Genomic DNA, 18,193 nt, shown 5'->3' on the forward strand with positions numbered 1-18,193 from the left:
ACAATGGCAAAACATTCGCCCCCAGTCACAGATCTGGGTTTAATCCATTGTTATTTTGCTCGCCAAGCCACCGCAGTTCAGACATGGCCATATTCAAATCAGTCTTGACCCTGTGCCTCATGGGAACAGTCCAGCCCGAACTGCCAAGCCATGTCTTCCCTAAACCGGAATCAAGCATCCTAGGACCGGTTTCTGGCTATCAGCCGTCTTCAGTCAGGATAGCTTGACTCCAGTGGCTTAGTGAGCACGGGACCCACGTCTGGGCATACCCTTCCCACATAGGGTGAACTGCAAAACACATCCTTTTGTGATCCTTTTCTCACTGTGCACTTGGACGACGTGGGAGTTTGCCTGCCCCCTCTGCGTTTGCTGTTGCTGTTGCTGTTTGCTGCTCGCCGCTCCCGCTGCGCGGGAGCCGCTTCGATACGTGGGAGATCCACCAACCCACCAACGCTGTTTGTCCTTGCCTGGTTGCCGCGCCGACGAGTGAGTGCATCACCTGTGGAGGCTGCAGGGGTAGCGCGGCAGGGACTCACTATCCCAAGAGTCCCTGCTTGACCACGTAACATCCGGTCAGCGCCCCCCTGCGTGCCCCCCCACCACCGCCCATCCTATAACACCAGAGGAGAGCCGTTTTGCGGGACGCAAGCGGGACGCCGGGCGAACCCCGGGCAAAGGGCGGGCCGGCTGTGGCCGTCCGGGGCCATCAGGGGCCAGGACGGGCCACCCCCCTAACAATCCAGGTAAATCAGAGGAGTATTGTGCAGGGATATACAACATTGCTTACTGTGTTACTTGACCCTTATGTCTGCATATTCCCCAATGGCTACCCGCTCTGGCAGATGCTCACGTAGAGGGGGAAACTCAACGCTAGGGACTATGGATAATTTTATTACACGTGCCGTTTCTGTTGTTGAGAAGGAAATCATCCTAGCAGAACGTAGATTATCGCGTGAATACTTGGCGAATAAGCGATCTTCTATGGGGTCACTTGCGCAGGCCAAATCTCCGTCAAATACCATTTCATCGGAACTCAACACCCCCCCACTACCTAGTGACCAGCAACCCTGTGTTGTTGACCCGAGACCGGACAGTGACTTTTTTGAAATAACACCAGATCCAGCATTGTTAAACAAAATACCAGCTAATGTTGTAATAAGAAATGTGCCTAACACCGCAGTGCTTGTCCCACCTGTCTTGTCCTCAATAATGATATACGACACCCCTACAGAACAAGCTCTTCAATCACCACCTCAGCAAATAAGTAGGGCTGCCGTAAAACGGAAAAGAATACTCACCCCACGCAAAGCTTATAGACTAAAGGCTCTAAAAAGAATTCGTAAAAACTACATGAATGGGGGAGCTAATTGCAAACCACTAGACACTAACTCTATGAACAATGGGACAGAACGAAGCGAACCTCAAGAGTGTGACCTACCGAATATCTCTGTTGGTACTACCCCGGTCATTGATTTAGCAAACAACTCTGAAGCCTCATTAGTACCAGATTTACTGATGGAACGGATACAATCCCTTATGACAAGTTTATTGCAACCAGTAACAGAAAGACTGAAAGGATTAACGGAGCGTCTGGACAATTTTGAGCAAAAGGCCTTGGACAACTTCTTTGCAATAAAATCACTGGTCAAACTTCACTCTAAAATTGGACAGGATTCTGTAAGGATGGAGGGGAGCTCAATGACCTCTAACCCAGCACAATCAGCTTGTCCACCTGGGAATGATAAGGCGACAGATCTAGGTGGGACTAATGCTGTATTGGGGGGACCAAGAGCGGAGCCCACCAAAGCACAATCGAGGAATGGTGGACTATCATTGGCTGCTCCTCCAAAGCCTGCTCCGCGTAGATCTAAACAAATAATTAATACTACCACTTATCCAACTTCGGTGCTTACAAAACCTATGAATGGGACTTACAGTCCCCACACCAGTCTGTGGTAACAGTAACAACGTTCAAACATTTGATGGCAATTTAGGAATTCAAGTGTCAAAGAAGGTTCCAAATGCACATCTTCCACCTGGGTGCCAACCGTATGTGGTAGTACTTACTGGCGTTCCCCCATTGAAACCTAATAAAAGGGAGTCTTATGACGAACTAAAAAATAAGACCTTATACTGGTTAAGGGAAAACAGACCTTTACCGTACACTGTTAATTGTCAGGTTATCCAAGTCCGAAGAGTTAGTTGGCTGGGTTCTAGGCAGAAAGACATTGAAGGGGACTGCATTTTGGTTAATTTTAAAGATACCTCTGTAGCACAACTCGTGTATAACCAACAGCCACGAAGAAGTAATCGAGGAATTGGAACCTGCGATCTCAGTTATTTTTATCCAATGCAATGGAAGCAAGACAGCAGGGCCCTCCATCAGCCAGGTTTGATGGATAGTAGATTCTCATTATTTGACCCCCCGACTCCTGTTGGTATAACATACCCTCCGACCAATGAAATGGACAAAAACTGGTCATGGTGGGGCCACTGACAAACAAAAGAAGACTACGAACTCAATGGATTGCCTTCCCCTATGGTTAGTGTGGACCAGTGGGAATTAAGCATATCACCAAACACATGTATTGGCGCTTTGCTTTCTGCAACAGAGTCAGCTAAATCCACGAGGGCTAGAAATTTGTTAAATGATGAATCCAGGGCCCAGATGCGTGGAAATGAGTTAATGGTGGAATCCATTGAGGGGGTATCACTGAATACAAGGAATAGGCACTCAGCCAACCTAGTACAACGTAAGCCAAAACGAGATCTAAAAATCATGTCATGGAATATCGCGGGGTTGGTAAGAAACCTTTGTGATAGGAATTGGAGCTCCTTTTTGGAGGAACACGACATTATACTCCTACAAGAAACTTGGGCAACTAACATTGTACATAGACTGGGTTATAAAGCATTTTATTGTGGTGCTATTGCATCAGTAAGAGGTAGACCATCAGGTGGTTTAATAATCTGGATCAGTATATCTTTGGATGTTGTTGTATCGCCCTTGTACCTTGCCTCTAATGATTCGCTTGGGGTTAAGATAGCTACGAAAGATTTGGGTGATATATATATGATAAATGTTTATAATAGACCAAACCCACAAAAAAAAAAAGGAATCAGTAGTCATAGAACAACTTAGCTCCTATTTGTGTAATCTAGAGACAGACTCGAAAATAATCATAGGTGGGGATTTCAACTGTCGATTCGAGCCCATATTGGGGCTTGAAAATCTATTGGAAAACGAAGACAGAGCACACAATATCCCTCCCCTAGACAGTGTAAAGCCAGTAAAAAGTACAGTGGCAGCTATACAAATTTATGAAATGACTGTATCCTATAACCTGAGGGCTTGTAATGGACGATTGGACCCAGATAAGCCAGCTAATGATACATTCAGCAAGGGGCTGTCAAAATCATTGATCGACTTTATGTTGATTTCAACCAATCTCTGGTACCTATTGTCGGATTTTAAGGTTGTGAACAGATCAGAAAGTGATCACTTCCCCTTACAATTGGGGTTATAATCGGATCCCTTTTTGATAACTGCTAGTGAGACTGAATATAAAGGAGAGGTGGCTGAGGTTGTTGTCTCTAATAATAGAAAAGCAGTAAAATGGCCTAACATTCTAGCAAAAGAAGATACGCTTGTGGGCATCTATAACACTTTCTCAGATATCATCCCTTTATATGAAAATCTAAGGTTGGGTTCTCATGATGTCTTGACAATGCATAACCATCTAATAGATTCATTAACTCCCCTCCTGAGTAAACCTTGTAATAACAAACATGATAATACAAGAAGGCAATTGGAACTAGAGACACCATGGTATAACAAACAGTGTCATCTAGCCAAAACTAATTTAATTATTGCCGTAAAATCTAAAGATCAGATGAGGGTTAGAGAATGCAGACAAGAATATAAAAGACTCTTGTATAACGCAAAAAAGGAATGGGATGATTTAATCTGGGAAGATCTACTAAATGCTGCTAGGAAACAAGACCAATGCACCTTCTGGAATTTGATAGCTAAAAATAATAAAATAGGCAGTTCCAATAGAGATTTTTTCTTGGACCAAAAAATCTGGTTTGATCACTTTGAAAATCTTTATGATCTGGCTGGGCCATCCCCTGAGTCTAACTATTTTGGATCTTCGCCTCAGTGCACTAATATAGTGAAATTTAGTATTAACGAAACCCTGTGTGCAATAAAAGCAATTAAGGCAGGAAAGGCTCCGGGCCCGGATAAACTACCTGGTGACTTATTTACTCATAATATTGAAGTATGGTGCCCCTACATAAACTTCTTGTGTAATTCTATCCTGCTGGGAACCCCGATCCCAGAAACTTGGAAAGGGGCTGAAATAGTTACTATTTATAAAAAAGGGGACCGCTACAATCCGGGTAATTACAGACCAATAAGTTTAATTGACATTTTACAGAAATTTTTTGCCAGACACATTTTAAATAGACTTTTAAATTGGATAGAGGAATCTGAAATCCTTTCAAAATATCAAGCAGGATTCAGAATTAAGACAAGCACTGTGGATCAAGTGTATAGGTTCATGTGTATTTGCTGGAAATACATCCAGATAAAGAAGTGCAGTATATACGTGGCATTTGTGGATTTACGCTCAGCGTTCGATCTTGTCCCTCGTCACCTATTATGGGAAACATTAAGGAAGATGGGGGTTCCAGACGATCTGTTGGCCAATCTTATAAAGCTCCACACTGATAATTTTGCCAAAGTAAGATGGGGAAGAAATGGGGAACTTACCCAAGCCATACCGGTAAAAAGGGGGGTCAGACAAGGGTGTGTGCTGGCCCCAACCCTTTTTTCTTTATTTGTAAATGATATTCCCCTCTACCTGGCACAATGTAATCATGATTCCCCCAAGTTGTGTAATGAGGCAGTCACAGCACTGTTATTTGCTGATGACACCATTTTAATATCCCAAACACCAAAAGGCCTGCAAAACGTAATAAACAAATTTAATAGTTATTGCGAGCTAAAGGGGTTAGAAATCAACTCATCTAAAACTAAGTATATGGCCATCAATCCCCCTAAAACTTTTAAGAAGAACTTGGCCTTAAACAATACTAAACTTGACTACGTGGACTTTTTTGATTATCTAGGTATTAGGCTGGATAGTAGAATGTCTTGGATAAACCAACTAGAAAAAAGTAGGCTAACACTCAAGCAAAACTCCCTCCCAATTTTAAAAATTCATGGTGGGAGTAGTTCAAAAGCTATAACCCCTGCGATTGAAGTGTTTAAAGCCAAAGCACAATCTGCCGCCCTTTATGGGGCCGAGATTTGGGGGCCTTATACAAAAAAAACATTTGACATTAGTGAAAATGTTTTTTTTAGACGTCTATTAAGACTACCAGGAAGAACGCCCCTAGTGCCAGTCTATCTAGACATTAGCCTAAAACGTACAGACCATCTGTGTTGCTTGAGGCCATTGCTCTATTGGGTAAGATTATGGTCCACCCCGGAACTCGTTGATTATAGAGCAGGATTACTGGAAGTTAGGGAGCTAGACTCTTTTAACTCAATCAAGTGGCTGAGACATGTATCCCATTGGCTTACAAAAATAGGCCTTTCACACTTCTGGGAAACACCAGCGTCATCAATTATTTCGTTAACCATTTGTAAAGAACAAGTAAAATCTGCCTATTGGAACTATGTGAATATTAATGTATATGAACGTGCTACTGGCTCACTAACGCAAAAGTTTTTACAATTTAAGGACCACCCCACATTTGAATACTTCATGGATGAAATTGAGCCACCCTTGGCTAAAACTGTTTACCTCCTTTATAGATATGGGGTTTTACAGATTAATGCGAATACTTGTCGGTGGGGAGGAGCTAAAAACGACCCAATTTGTAAACTATGTGATTTAAAACAAAGAGAAGATGAGGCTCATATCCTCTTTTTCTGCCCGTCATACAGCTTACAACGTAAGAAATGGATCATACCACTTTGTAAAAACCTGGGCACACGTTCATATAAAGAGGCAGAGCGGTTACTTAGATCCTCAACCGCCAGGTTGATAACATTTGGTGTGAGCAGGTATCTTCATGGTGTTTGTTTAACTAGGAAGAAACTCGGAATGACATTGTAGGAATAAAAGTGTTTTTATTGCTGGCTTTTTAATTATTTATAATTGTATAAAAATTGTTTTTAATATTTGGTCATGTAATATAGCTGATTGTAGGTTTTATATCAATATATGACTAAAGAATCTCCTTAAAATTATAAGTAAATTGTAACTATGGATCGGGGTTTGCACTTATTGCACTTTTGTATATATGAATGTTTTGTCAATTGCAATCAATTTTTTAATTATGAACATGTTGTTTGCATGTATTATATGCGTGTGTTGGCTTTATGACCAAGTGTCGAATAAAAGCTTTTTACAACAAAACACACAAGATGATGGACGGAATGTTGCACAATGGCAAAACATTCACCCCCAGTCACAGATCTGGGTTTAATCCATCGTTATTTTGCTCACCAAGCCACCCCAGTTCAGACATGGCCATATGCAAATCAGTCTTGACCCTGTGCCTCATGGGAACAGTCCAGCCCGAACTGCCAAGCCATGTCTTCCCTGGACCGGAATCAAGCATCCTAGGACTGGTTTCTGGCTATCAGCCGTCTTCAGCCAGGATAGCTTGACTCCAGTGGCTTAGTGAGCACGGGACCCACGTCTGGGCATACCCTTCCCACATAGGGTGACCAGCAAAACACACAAGATGATGGACGGAATGTTGCACAATGGCAAAACATTCGCCCCCAGTCACAGATCTGGGTTTAATCCATTGTTATTTTGCTCACCAAGCCATCCCAGTTCAGACATGGCCATATGCAAATCAGTCTTGGCCCTGTGCCTCATGGGAACAGTCCAGCCCAAACTGCCAAGCCATGTCTTCCCTGGACCGGAACCAAGCATCCTAGGACCGATTTCTGGCTATCAGCCGTCTTCAGCCAGGATAGCTTGACTCGAGTGGCTTAGTTAGCACGGGACCCACATCTGGGCATACCCTTCCCACATAGGGTGAACAGCAAAACACACAAGATGATGGACGGAATGTTGCACAATGGCAAAACATTCGCCCCCAGTCACAGATCTGGGTTTAATCCATCGTTATTTTGCTCACCAAGCCACCCCAGTTCAGACATGCTCTGCTGAATTATTAAAGGACATTACACTCCTTGCCCTTTCCTCAGCGGACCAGCAATTAATGGACAGCCCCTTGACGGCAGACGAAATAGCACAGGCGATCAGATCACTAAACTCAGGGAAAGCCCTTGGTCCTAACGGAATTCCAATTGAGTTATATAAATTTAACCCTGATAAATTGTCTCCATATCTTAAGGGCATGTTCGAGGAAAGCAGAGAAGTAAGTGAGCTGCCAATGGACCAATGCATAGCCAACATAGTAACCATACATAAGGGAGGCAAACCCAAAAAAGATTGCACCTCATATAGGCTGATCTCCCTCCTTAATGCTGAGGCTAAGATCCTTGTCAAAGTCACAAAACCTGGGCTCAGAATTCTGTATTTAGAGTACTGATGAAGATGCATTGGGGTAGACGAAAAAAGTAACCACAGGGTTTCAGGACATGTACTGTTTTAAACATGCTGAAGAACTAAAAGTTACATATTATTTATAACATTAGTTCTAATGTTATGTTATGTTATGTTATGTTATGTTATGTTATGTTATGTTATGTTATGTTAAATTATTTATAAAGCGCAACGAACAACCAAGGGTGTCTTGGGGCTGAAGCAGTGAAAGGGGTGTGAATGACCTATTGATTGAGAAGCCAAGTTTTTAGAAGCTTCCTGAATTGAGATAGGGAAGGAGCTGATCTGAGATTGAGTGGAAGGAGATTCTAGGATGTCGCAGCTCTAACCACAGAGTTGTAGCCACCCCATTTAGATTTTTAAAATCTAATGGTATGTACTCTAAAAGAGCCTGCAAATCTTAAATTTCTTGGGGGAGTGTACCATGAAAGGCCTTTCTTGCAGAGCGATAGTCCTGAATCATGGAGGGGCTTGTATGTCAGGCAGAGGGCCTTACATTTGATCCTGTTTTTGACTCTCAACCAATGGGGATCCTTGAGAGCAGCGGATACCAAATAGTGCCTAGGCCTGTCAAGAAGTGGTCTGAGAGCCGAATTCTTAAGAATCTGCAACTTACTCAGATATTGAGCTTGCAGGCTGATGTAAAAGCTGTTACAATAGTAAATTCTGGATAGTACAAGCGTGGAAATAACAGACTTCCTGACTGAGATGGGCAAACAAAATTGAATTTTTTAAAGTATTCTCAAGGTGTTATATGAGTAGGAGACCACTGCTTTGCTTTGGTTTCCCAAGAGTAAGTGGTCATCAATCATGACGCCAAGACTCTTGCATCTCCCCAGGCCAACACAGGGCAGACCAAAGGTTAGGGTAATTTCTGAGTAAGATCACCTCAGTCTTTTACGCATTAAGCTTAAGGTAGTGTCTGTTCATCCAAACATTGATACATTTCATGCAGTCATGTATGCGAGCACCAGTATCGTTGGCAGCATGGGATACTCATAACACGATTTGCGTGCAGTCCGCATAAGAGGTGGGGGAAAACCCAAAGGATTCGACCAGTGGGGCAAGGTCTTGGTCGTATACATTAAAAAGAGTTGGGCTAAGAGAGGATCCCTGTGGGACACTACAGGGCAAACAAAATGAGCTGGATGAGAAGGCATCAAAGTTGATTGTGTTTTCCCTGTTTGATAGGAAGGATGAAAGTAATTTCAAGGCAAGGTATTTTATACCTTTTGCTTCCAGACGGTGTATCAGGGAGGAATGATCCACCGTGTCAAATGCCCCGGATAAGACCCACGTCTGGGCATACCCTTCCCACATAGGGTGAACAGCAAAACACACAAGATGATGGACGGAATGTTGGACAATGGCAAAACATTCGCCCCAGTCACAGATCTGGGATGAATCCATTGTTATTTTGCTCACCAAGCCACCCCAGTTCATTCATGGCCTTATGCAAATAAGTCTTGACCCTGTGCCTCATGGGAACAGTCCAGCCCAAACTGCCAAGCCATGTCTTCCCTGGACCGGAATCAAGCATCCTAGGACCGGATTCTGGCTATCAGCCGTCTTCTGCCAGGATAGCTTGACTCCAGTGGCTTAGTGAGCACGGGAACCACGTCTGGGCATACCCTTCCCACATAGGGTGAACAGCAAAACACACAAGATGATGGACGGAATGATGCACAATGGCAAAGCATTCGCCCCCAGTCACAGACCTGGGTTTAATCCATTGTTATTTTGCTCACCAAGCCACCCCAGTTCAGACATGGCCATATGCAAATCAGTCTTGACCCTGTGCCTCATTGGAACAGTCCAGCCCGAACTGCCAAGCCATGTCTTCCCTGGACCGGAATCAAGCATCCTAGGACCGGTTTCTGGCTATCAGCCGTCTTCAGCCAGGATAGCTTGACTCCAGTGGCTTAGTGAGCATGGGACCCACGTCTGGGCATACCCTTCCCACATAGGGTGAACAGCAAAACACACAAGATGATGGACGGAATGTTGCACAATGGCAAAACATTCGCCCCCAGTCACAGATCTGGGTTTAATCCATCGTTATTTTGCTCACCAAGCCACCCCAGTTCAGACATGGCCATATGCAAATCATTCTTGACCCTGCGCCTCATGGGAACAGTCCAGCCCGAACTGCCAAGCCATGTCTTCCATGGACTGGAATCAAGCATCCTAGGACCAGTTTCTGGCTATCAGCCGGCTTCAGCCAGGATAGCTTGAATCCAGTGGCTTAGTGAGCATGGGACCCACGTCTGGGCATACCCCTCCCACATAGGGTGAACAGCAAAACACACAAGATGATGGACGGAATGTTGCACAATGGCTAAACATTTGCCCCCAGTCACAGATCTGGGTTTAATCCATCGTTATTTTGCTCACCAAGCCACCCCAGTTCAGACAACGCCATATGCAAATCAATCTTGACCCTGTGCCTCATGGGAACAGTCCAGCCCGAACAGCCAAGCCATGTCTTCCCTGGACTGGAATCAAGCATCCTAGGACCGGTTTCTGGCTATCAGCCGTCTTCAGTCAGGATAGCTTGACTCCAGTGGCTTAGTGAGCACGGGACCCACATCTGGGCATACCCTTCCCACATAGGGTGAACAGCAAAGCACACAAGATGATGGACGGAATGTTGCACAATGGCAAAACATTCGCCCCCAGTCACAGATCTGGGTTTAATCCATTGTTTTTTTGCTCACCAAGCCACCCCAGTTCAGACATGGCCATATGCAAATCAGTCTTTACCCTGTGCCTCATGGGAACAGTCCAGCCCAAACTGCCAAGCCATGTCTTCCCTGGACCGGAATCAAGCATCCTAGGACCGGTTTCTGGCTATCAGCCGTCTTCAGCCAGGATAGCTTGACTCCAGTGGCTTAGTTAGCACGGGACCCACGTCTGGGCATACCCTTCCCACATAGGGTGAACAGCAAAACACACAAGATGATGGACGGAATGTTGCACAATGGCAAAACATTCGCCCCCAGTCACAGATCTGGGTTTAATCCAACGTTATTTTGCTCACCAAGTCACCCCATTTCAGACAGGCTCTGCTGAATTATTAAAGGACATTTCACTCCTTGTCCTTTCCTCAGCGGACCAGCAATTATTGGACAGCCCCTTGACGGCAGACGAAATAGCGCAGGCGATCAGTTCACTAAACTCAAGGAAAGCCCTTGGTCCTAACAGAATTCCAATTGAGTTATATAAATTTAACCCTGATAAATTGTCTCAATATCTTAAGGGCATGTTCGAGGAAAGCCACATAGTAACCATACATAAGGGAGGCAAACCCAAAAAAGATTGCACCTCATATAGGCTGATCTCCCTCCTTAATGCTGAGGCTAAGATCCTTGTCAAAGTCACAAAACCTGGGCCCAGAATTCTGTATTTAGAGTACTGATGAAGATGCATTGGGGTAGACAAAAAAAGTAACCACAGGGTTTCAGGACATGTACTGTTTTAAACATGCTGAAGAACTAAAAGTAACATATTATTTATAACATTAGTTCTAATGTTATGGTATGTTATGTTAAATTATTTATAAAGCGCAACGAACACCCAAGGGTGTCTTGGCGCTGAAGCAGTGAATGGGGTGTGAGTGACTATTGATTGAGAAGCCAAGTTTTTAGAAGCTTCCTGAATTGAGATAGGGAAGTAGCTGATCTGAGATTGAGTGGAAGGAGATTCTAGGATGTCGCAGCTCTAACCACAAAGTTGTTGCCACCCCATTTAGATTTTTTAAATCAAATGGTATGTACTCTGAAAGAGCCTGCGGATCTTAAATTTCTTGGGGGGTGTACCATGATAGGACTTTCTTGCAGAGCGATAGTCCTGAATCATGGAGGGGCTTGTATGTCAGGCAGAGGGCCTTACATTTGATCCTGTTTTTGACTCTCAACCAATGGGGATCCTTGAGAGCAGCGGAAACCGAATGGTGCCTAGGGCTGTCAAGAAGTGGTCTGAGAGCCGAATTCTAAAGAATCTGCAACTTATTTAGATATTGAGCTTGCAGGCTGATGTAAAAGCTGTTACAATAGTAAATTCTGGATAGTACAAGCGTGGAAATAACAGACTTCATGACTGAGATGGGCAAACAAAATTGAATTTTTTAAAGTATTCTCAAGGTGTTATATGAGGAGGACACCACTGCTTTGATTTGGTTTCCCAAGACTAAGTGGTCATCAATCATGACACCAAGACTCTTGCATCTCACCAGGCCAACACAGGGCAGACCAAAGGTTAGGGTAATTGCGGAGTAAGATCACCTCAGTCTTTTACGTATTGAGCTTAAGGTAGTGTCTGTTCATGCAACCATTGATACATTTCATGCAGTCATGTATGCAAGCACCAGTATCGTTGGCAGCATGGGATACTCATAACACGATTTGCGTGCAGTCCGCATAAGAGGTTAGGGAAAACCCAAAGGATTCGACCAGTGGGGCAAGGTCTTGGTCGTATACATTAAAAAGAGTTGGGCTAAGAGAGGATCCCTGTGGGACCCTACAGGGCAAGCGAAATGAGCTTGATGAGGAGGCATCAAAGTGGATTGTTTTCCCTGTTTGATAGGAAGGATGAAAGTAATTTCAAGGCAAGGTTTTTTATGCCTTTTGCTTCCAGACGGTGTATCAGGGAGGAATGATCCACCGTGTCAAACGCCCCTGATAATACCCACGTCTGGGCATACCCTTCCCACATAGGGTGAACAGCAAAACACACAAGATGATGGACGGAATGTTGCACAATGGCAAAACATTCGCCCCCAGTCACAGATCTGGGTTTAAACCATTGTTATTTTGCTCACCAAGCCACCCCAGTTCAGACATGCTCTGCTGAATTATTAAAGGACATTTCACTCCTTGTCCTTTCCTCAGCGGACCAGCAATTATTGGACAGCCCCTTGACGGCAGACGAAATAGCGCAGGCGATCAGTTCACTAAACTCAAGGAAAGCCCTTGGTCCTAACAGAATTCCAATTGAGTTATATAAATTTAACCCTGATAAATTGTCTCAATATCTTAAGGGCATGTTCGAGGAAAGCAGAGAAGTAGGTGAGCTGCCAATGGACCAATGAATAGCCAACATAGTAACCATAGATAAGGGAGGCAAACCCAAAAAAGATTGCACCTCATATAGGCTGATCTCCCTCCTTAATGCTGAGGCTAAGATCCTTGTCAAAGTCACAAAACCTGGGCCCAGAATTCTGTATTTAGAGTACTGATGAAGATGCATTGGGGTAGACAAAAAAAGTAACCACAGGGTTTCAGGACATGTACTGTTTTAAACATGCTGAAGAACTAAAAGTTACATATTATTTATAACATTAGTTCTAATGTTATGGTATGTTATGTTATGTTAAATGATTTATAAAGCGCAACGAACACCCAAGGGTGTCTTGGCGCTGAAGCAGTGAATGGGGTGTGAATGACTATTGATTGAGAAGCCAAGTTTTTAGAAGCTTCCTGAATTGAGATAGGGAAGTAGCTGATCTGAGATTGAGTGGAAGGAGATTCTAGGATGTCGCAGCTCTAACCACAAAGTTGTTGCCACCCCATTTAGATTTTTTAAATCAAATGGTATGTACTCTGAAAGAGCCTGCGGATCTTAAATTTCTTGGGGGGTGTACCATGATAGGACTTTCTTGCAGAGCGATAGTCCTGAATCATGGAGGGGCTTGTATGTCAGGCAGAGGGCCTTACATTTGATCCTGTTTTTGACTCTCAACCAATGGGGATCCTTGAGAGCAGCGGAAACCGAATGGTGCCTAGGCCTGTCAAGAAGTGGTCTGAGAGCCGAATTCTAAAGAATCTGCAACTTATTCAGATATTGAGCTTGCAGGCTGATGTAAAAGCTGTTACAATAGTAAATTCTGGATAGTACAAGCGTGGAAATAACAGACTTCCTGACTGAGATGGGCTAACAAAATTGAATTTTTTAAAGTATTCTCAAGGTGTTATATGAGGAGGATACCACTGCTTTGATTTGGTTTCCCAAGACTAAGTGGTCATCAATCATGACACCAAGACTCTTGCATCTCACCAGGCCAACACAGGGCAGACCAAAGGTTAGGGTAATTGCGGAGTAAGATCACCTCAGTCTTTTACGTATTGAGCTTAAGGTAGTGTCTGTTCATGCAACCATTGATACATTTCATGCAGTCATGTATGCAAGCACCAGTATCGTTGGCAGCATGGGATACTCATAACACGATTTGCGTGCAGTCCGCATAAGAGGTTAGGGAAAACCCAAAATATTCGACCAGTGGGGCAAGGTCTTGGTCGTATACATTAAAAAGAGTTGGGCTAAGAGAGGATCCCTGTGGGACCCTACAGGGCAAGCGAAATGAGCTTGATGAGGAGGCATCAAAGTGGATTGTTTTCCCTGTTTGATAGGAAGGATGAAAGTAATTTCAAGGCAAGGTTTTTTATGCCTTTTGCTTCCAGACGATGTATCAGGGAGGAATGATCCACCGTGTCAAACGCCCCTGATAAGACCCACGTCTGGGCATACCCTTCCCACATAGGGTGAACAGGAAAACACACAAGATGATGGACGGACTGTTGCACAATGGCAAAACATTCGCCCCCAGTCACAGATCTGGGTTTAAACCATTGTTATTTTGCTCACCAAGCCACCCCAGTTCAGACATGCTCTGCTGAATTATTAAAGGACATTAAACTCCTTGCCCTTTCCTCAGTGGACCAGCAATTATTGGACAGCCCCTTGATGGCAGACGAAATAGAGCAGGCGATCAGATCACTAAGCTCAGGGAAAGCCCTTGGTCCTAACGGAATTTAAATTGAGTTATATAAATTTAACCCTGATAAATTGTCTCCATATCTTAAGGGCATGTTCGAGGAAAGCAGAGAAGTAGGTGAGCTGCCAATGGACCAATGAATAGCCAACATAGTAGCCATACATAAGGGAGGCAAACCCAAAAAAGATTGCACCTCATATAGGCTGATCTCCCTCCTTAATGCTGAGGCTAAGATCCTTGTCAACGTCCCAAAACCTGGGCCCAGAATTCTGTATGTAGAGTACTGATGAAGATGCATTGGGGTAGACAAAAAAAGTAACTACAGGGTTTCAGGACATGTACTGTTTTGAACATGCTGAAGAACTAAAAGTTACATATTATTTATAACATTAGTTCTAATGTTATGGTATGTTATGTTATGTTATGTTATGTTAAATTATTTATAAAGCGCAACGAACACCCAAGGGTGTCTTGGCGCTGAAGCAGTGAAAGGGGTGTGAATGACTATTGATTGAGAAGCCAAGTTTTTAGAAGCTTACTGAATTGAGATAGGGAAGTAGCTGATCTGAGATTGAGTGGAAGGAGATTCTAGGATGCCGCAGCTCCAACCACAAAGTTGTTGCCACCCCATTTAGATTTTTTAAATCTAATGGTATGTACTCTGAAAGAGCCTGTGGATCTTAAATTTCTTGGGGGGTGTACCATGATAGGACTTTCTTGCAGAGCGATAGTCCTGAATCATGGAGGGGCTTGTATGTCAGGCAGAGGGCCTTACATTTGATCCTGTTTTTGACTCTCAACCAATGGGGATCCTTGAGAGCAGCGGAAACCGAATGGTGCCTAGGCCTGTCAAGAAGTGGTCTGAGAGCCGAATTCTAAAGAATCTGCAACTTATTCAGATATTGAGCTTGCAGGCTGATGTAAAAGCTGTTACAATAGTAAATTCTGGATAGTACAAGCGTGGAAATAACAGACTTCCTGACTGAGATGGGCAAACAAAATTGAATTTTTTTAAGTATTCTCAAGGTGTTATATGAGGAGGATACCACTGCTTTGATTTGGTTTCCCAAGACTAAGTGGTCATCAATCATGACACCAAGACTCTTGCATCTCACCAGGCCAACACAGGGCAGACCAAAGGTTAGGGTAATTGCGGAGTAAGATCACCTCAGTCTTTTACGTATTGAGCTTAAGGTAGTGTCTGTTCATGCAACCGTTGATACATTTCATGCAGTCATGTATGCAAGCACCAGTATCGTTGGCAGCATGGGATACTCATAACACGATTTGCGTGCAGTCCGCATAAGAGGTTAGGGAAAACCCAAAGGATTCGACCAGTGGGGCAAGGTCTTGGTCGTATACATTAAAAAGACTTGGGCTAAGAGAGGATCCCTGTGGGACCCTACAGGGCAAGCGAAATGAGCTTGATGAGGAGGCATCAAAGTGGATTGTTTTCCCTGTTTGATAGGAAGGATGAAAGTAATTTCAAGGCAAGGTTTTTTATGCCTTTTGCTTCCAGACTGTGTATCAGGGAGGAATGATCCACCGTGTCAAACGCCCCTGATAAGACCCACGTCTGGGCATACCCTTCCCACATACGGTAAACAGCAAAACACACAAGATGATGGACGGACTGTTGCACAATGGCAAAACATTCGCCCCCAGTCACAGATCTGGGTTTAAACCATTGTTATTTTGCTCACCAAGCCACCCCAGTTCAGACATGCTCTGCTGAATTATTAAAGGACATTAAACTCCTTGCCCTTTCCTCAGTGGACCAGCAATTATTGGACAGCCCCTTGACGGCAGACGAAATAGAGCAGGCGATCAGATCACTAAGCTCAGGGAAAGCCCTTGGTCCTAACGGAATTTAAAATGAGTTATATAAATTTAACCCTGATAAATTGTCTCCATATCTTAAGGGCATGTTCGAGGAAAGCAGAGAAGTAGGTGAGCTGCCAATGGACCAATGAATAGCCAACATAGTAGCCATACATAAGGGAGGCAAACCCAAAAAAGATTGCACCTCATATAGGCTGATCTCCCTCCTTAATGCTGAGGCTAAGATCCTTGTCAACGTCCCAAAACCTGGGCCCAGAATTCTGTATTTAGAGTACTGATGAAGATGCATTGGGGTAGACAAAAAAGTAACTACAGGGTTTCAGGACATGTACTGTTTTGAACATGCTGAAGAACTAAAAGTTACATATTATTTATAACATTAGTTCTAATGTTATGGTATGTTATGTTATGTTATGTTATGTTAAATTATTTATAAAGCACAACGAACACCCAAGGGTGTCTTGGCGCTGAAGCAGTGAAAGGGGTGTGAATGACTATTGATTGAGAAGCCAAGTTTTTAGAAGCTTCCTGAATTGAGATAGGGAAGTAGCTGATCTGAGATTGAGTGGAAGGAGATTCTAGGATGCCGCAGCTCTAACCACAAAGTTGTTGCCACCCCATTTAGATTTTTTAAATCTAATGGTATGTACTCTGAAAGAGCCTGTGGATCTTAAATTTCTTGGGGGGTGTACCATGATAGGACTTTCTTGCAGAGCGATAGTCCTGAATCATGGAGGGGCTTGTATGTCAGGCAGAGGGCCTTACATTTGATCCTGTTTTTGACTCTCAACCAATGGGGATCCTTGAGAGCAGCGGAAACCGAATGGTGCCTAGGCCTGTCAAGAAGTGGTCTGAGAGCCGAATTCTAAAGAATCGGCAACTTATTCCGATATTGAGCTTGCAGGCTGATGTAAAAGCTGTTACAATAGTAAATTCTGGATAGTACAAGCGTGGAAATAACAGACTTCCTGACTGAGATGGGCAAACAAAATTTAATTTTTTAAAGTATTCTCAAGGTGTTATATGAGGAGGAGACCACTGCTTTGATTTGGTTTCCCAAGACTAAGTGGTCATCAATCATGACACCAAGACTCTTGCATCTCACCAGGCCAACACAGGGCAGACCAAAGGTTAGGGTAATTGCGGAGTAAGATCACCTCAGTCTTTTACGTATTGAGCTTAATGTAGTGTCTGTTCATGCAACCATTGATACATTTCATGCAGTCATGTATGCAAGCACCAGTATCGTTGGCAGCATGGGATACTCATAACACGATTTGCGTGCAGTCCGCATAAGAGGTTAGGGAAAACCCAAAATATTCGACCAGTGGGGCAAGGTCTTGGTCGTATAAATTAAAAAGAGTTGGGCTAAGAGAGGATCCCTGTGGGACTCTACAGGGCAAGCGAAATGAGCTTGATGAGAAGGCATCAAAGTTGATTGTTTTCCCTGTTTGATAGGAAGGATGAAAGTAATTTCAAGGCAAGATTTTTTATACCTTTTGCTTCCAGACGGTGTATCAGGGAGGAATGATCCACCGTGTCAAACGCCCCTGATAAGACCCACGTCTGGGCATACCCTTCCCACATAGGGTGAACAGCAAAACACACAAGATGATGGACGGAATGTTGCACAATGGCAAAACATTCGCCCCCAGACACAGATCTGGGTTTAATCCATTGTTATTTTGCTCACCAAGCCACCCCAGTTCAGACATGCTCTGCTGAATTATTAAAGGATATTAAACTCCTTGCCCTTTCCTCAGTGGACCAGCAATTATTGGACAGCCCCTTGACGGCAGACGAAATAGAGCAGGCGATCAGATCACTACGCTCAGGGAAAGCCCTTGGTCCTAACGGAATTCCAATTGAGTTATATAAATTTAACCCTGATAAATTGTCTCCATATCTTAAGGGCATGTTCGAGGAAAGCAGAGAAGTAGGTGAGCTGCCAATGGACCAATGAATAGCCAACATAGTA

The sequence above is a fragment of the Lissotriton helveticus genome, chromosome 8 (genome assembly GCF_964261635.1).
Source record: "Lissotriton helveticus chromosome 8, aLisHel1.1, whole genome shotgun sequence".
In the NCBI taxonomy this organism is placed as follows: Eukaryota; Metazoa; Chordata; class Amphibia; order Caudata; family Salamandridae; genus Lissotriton; species Lissotriton helveticus.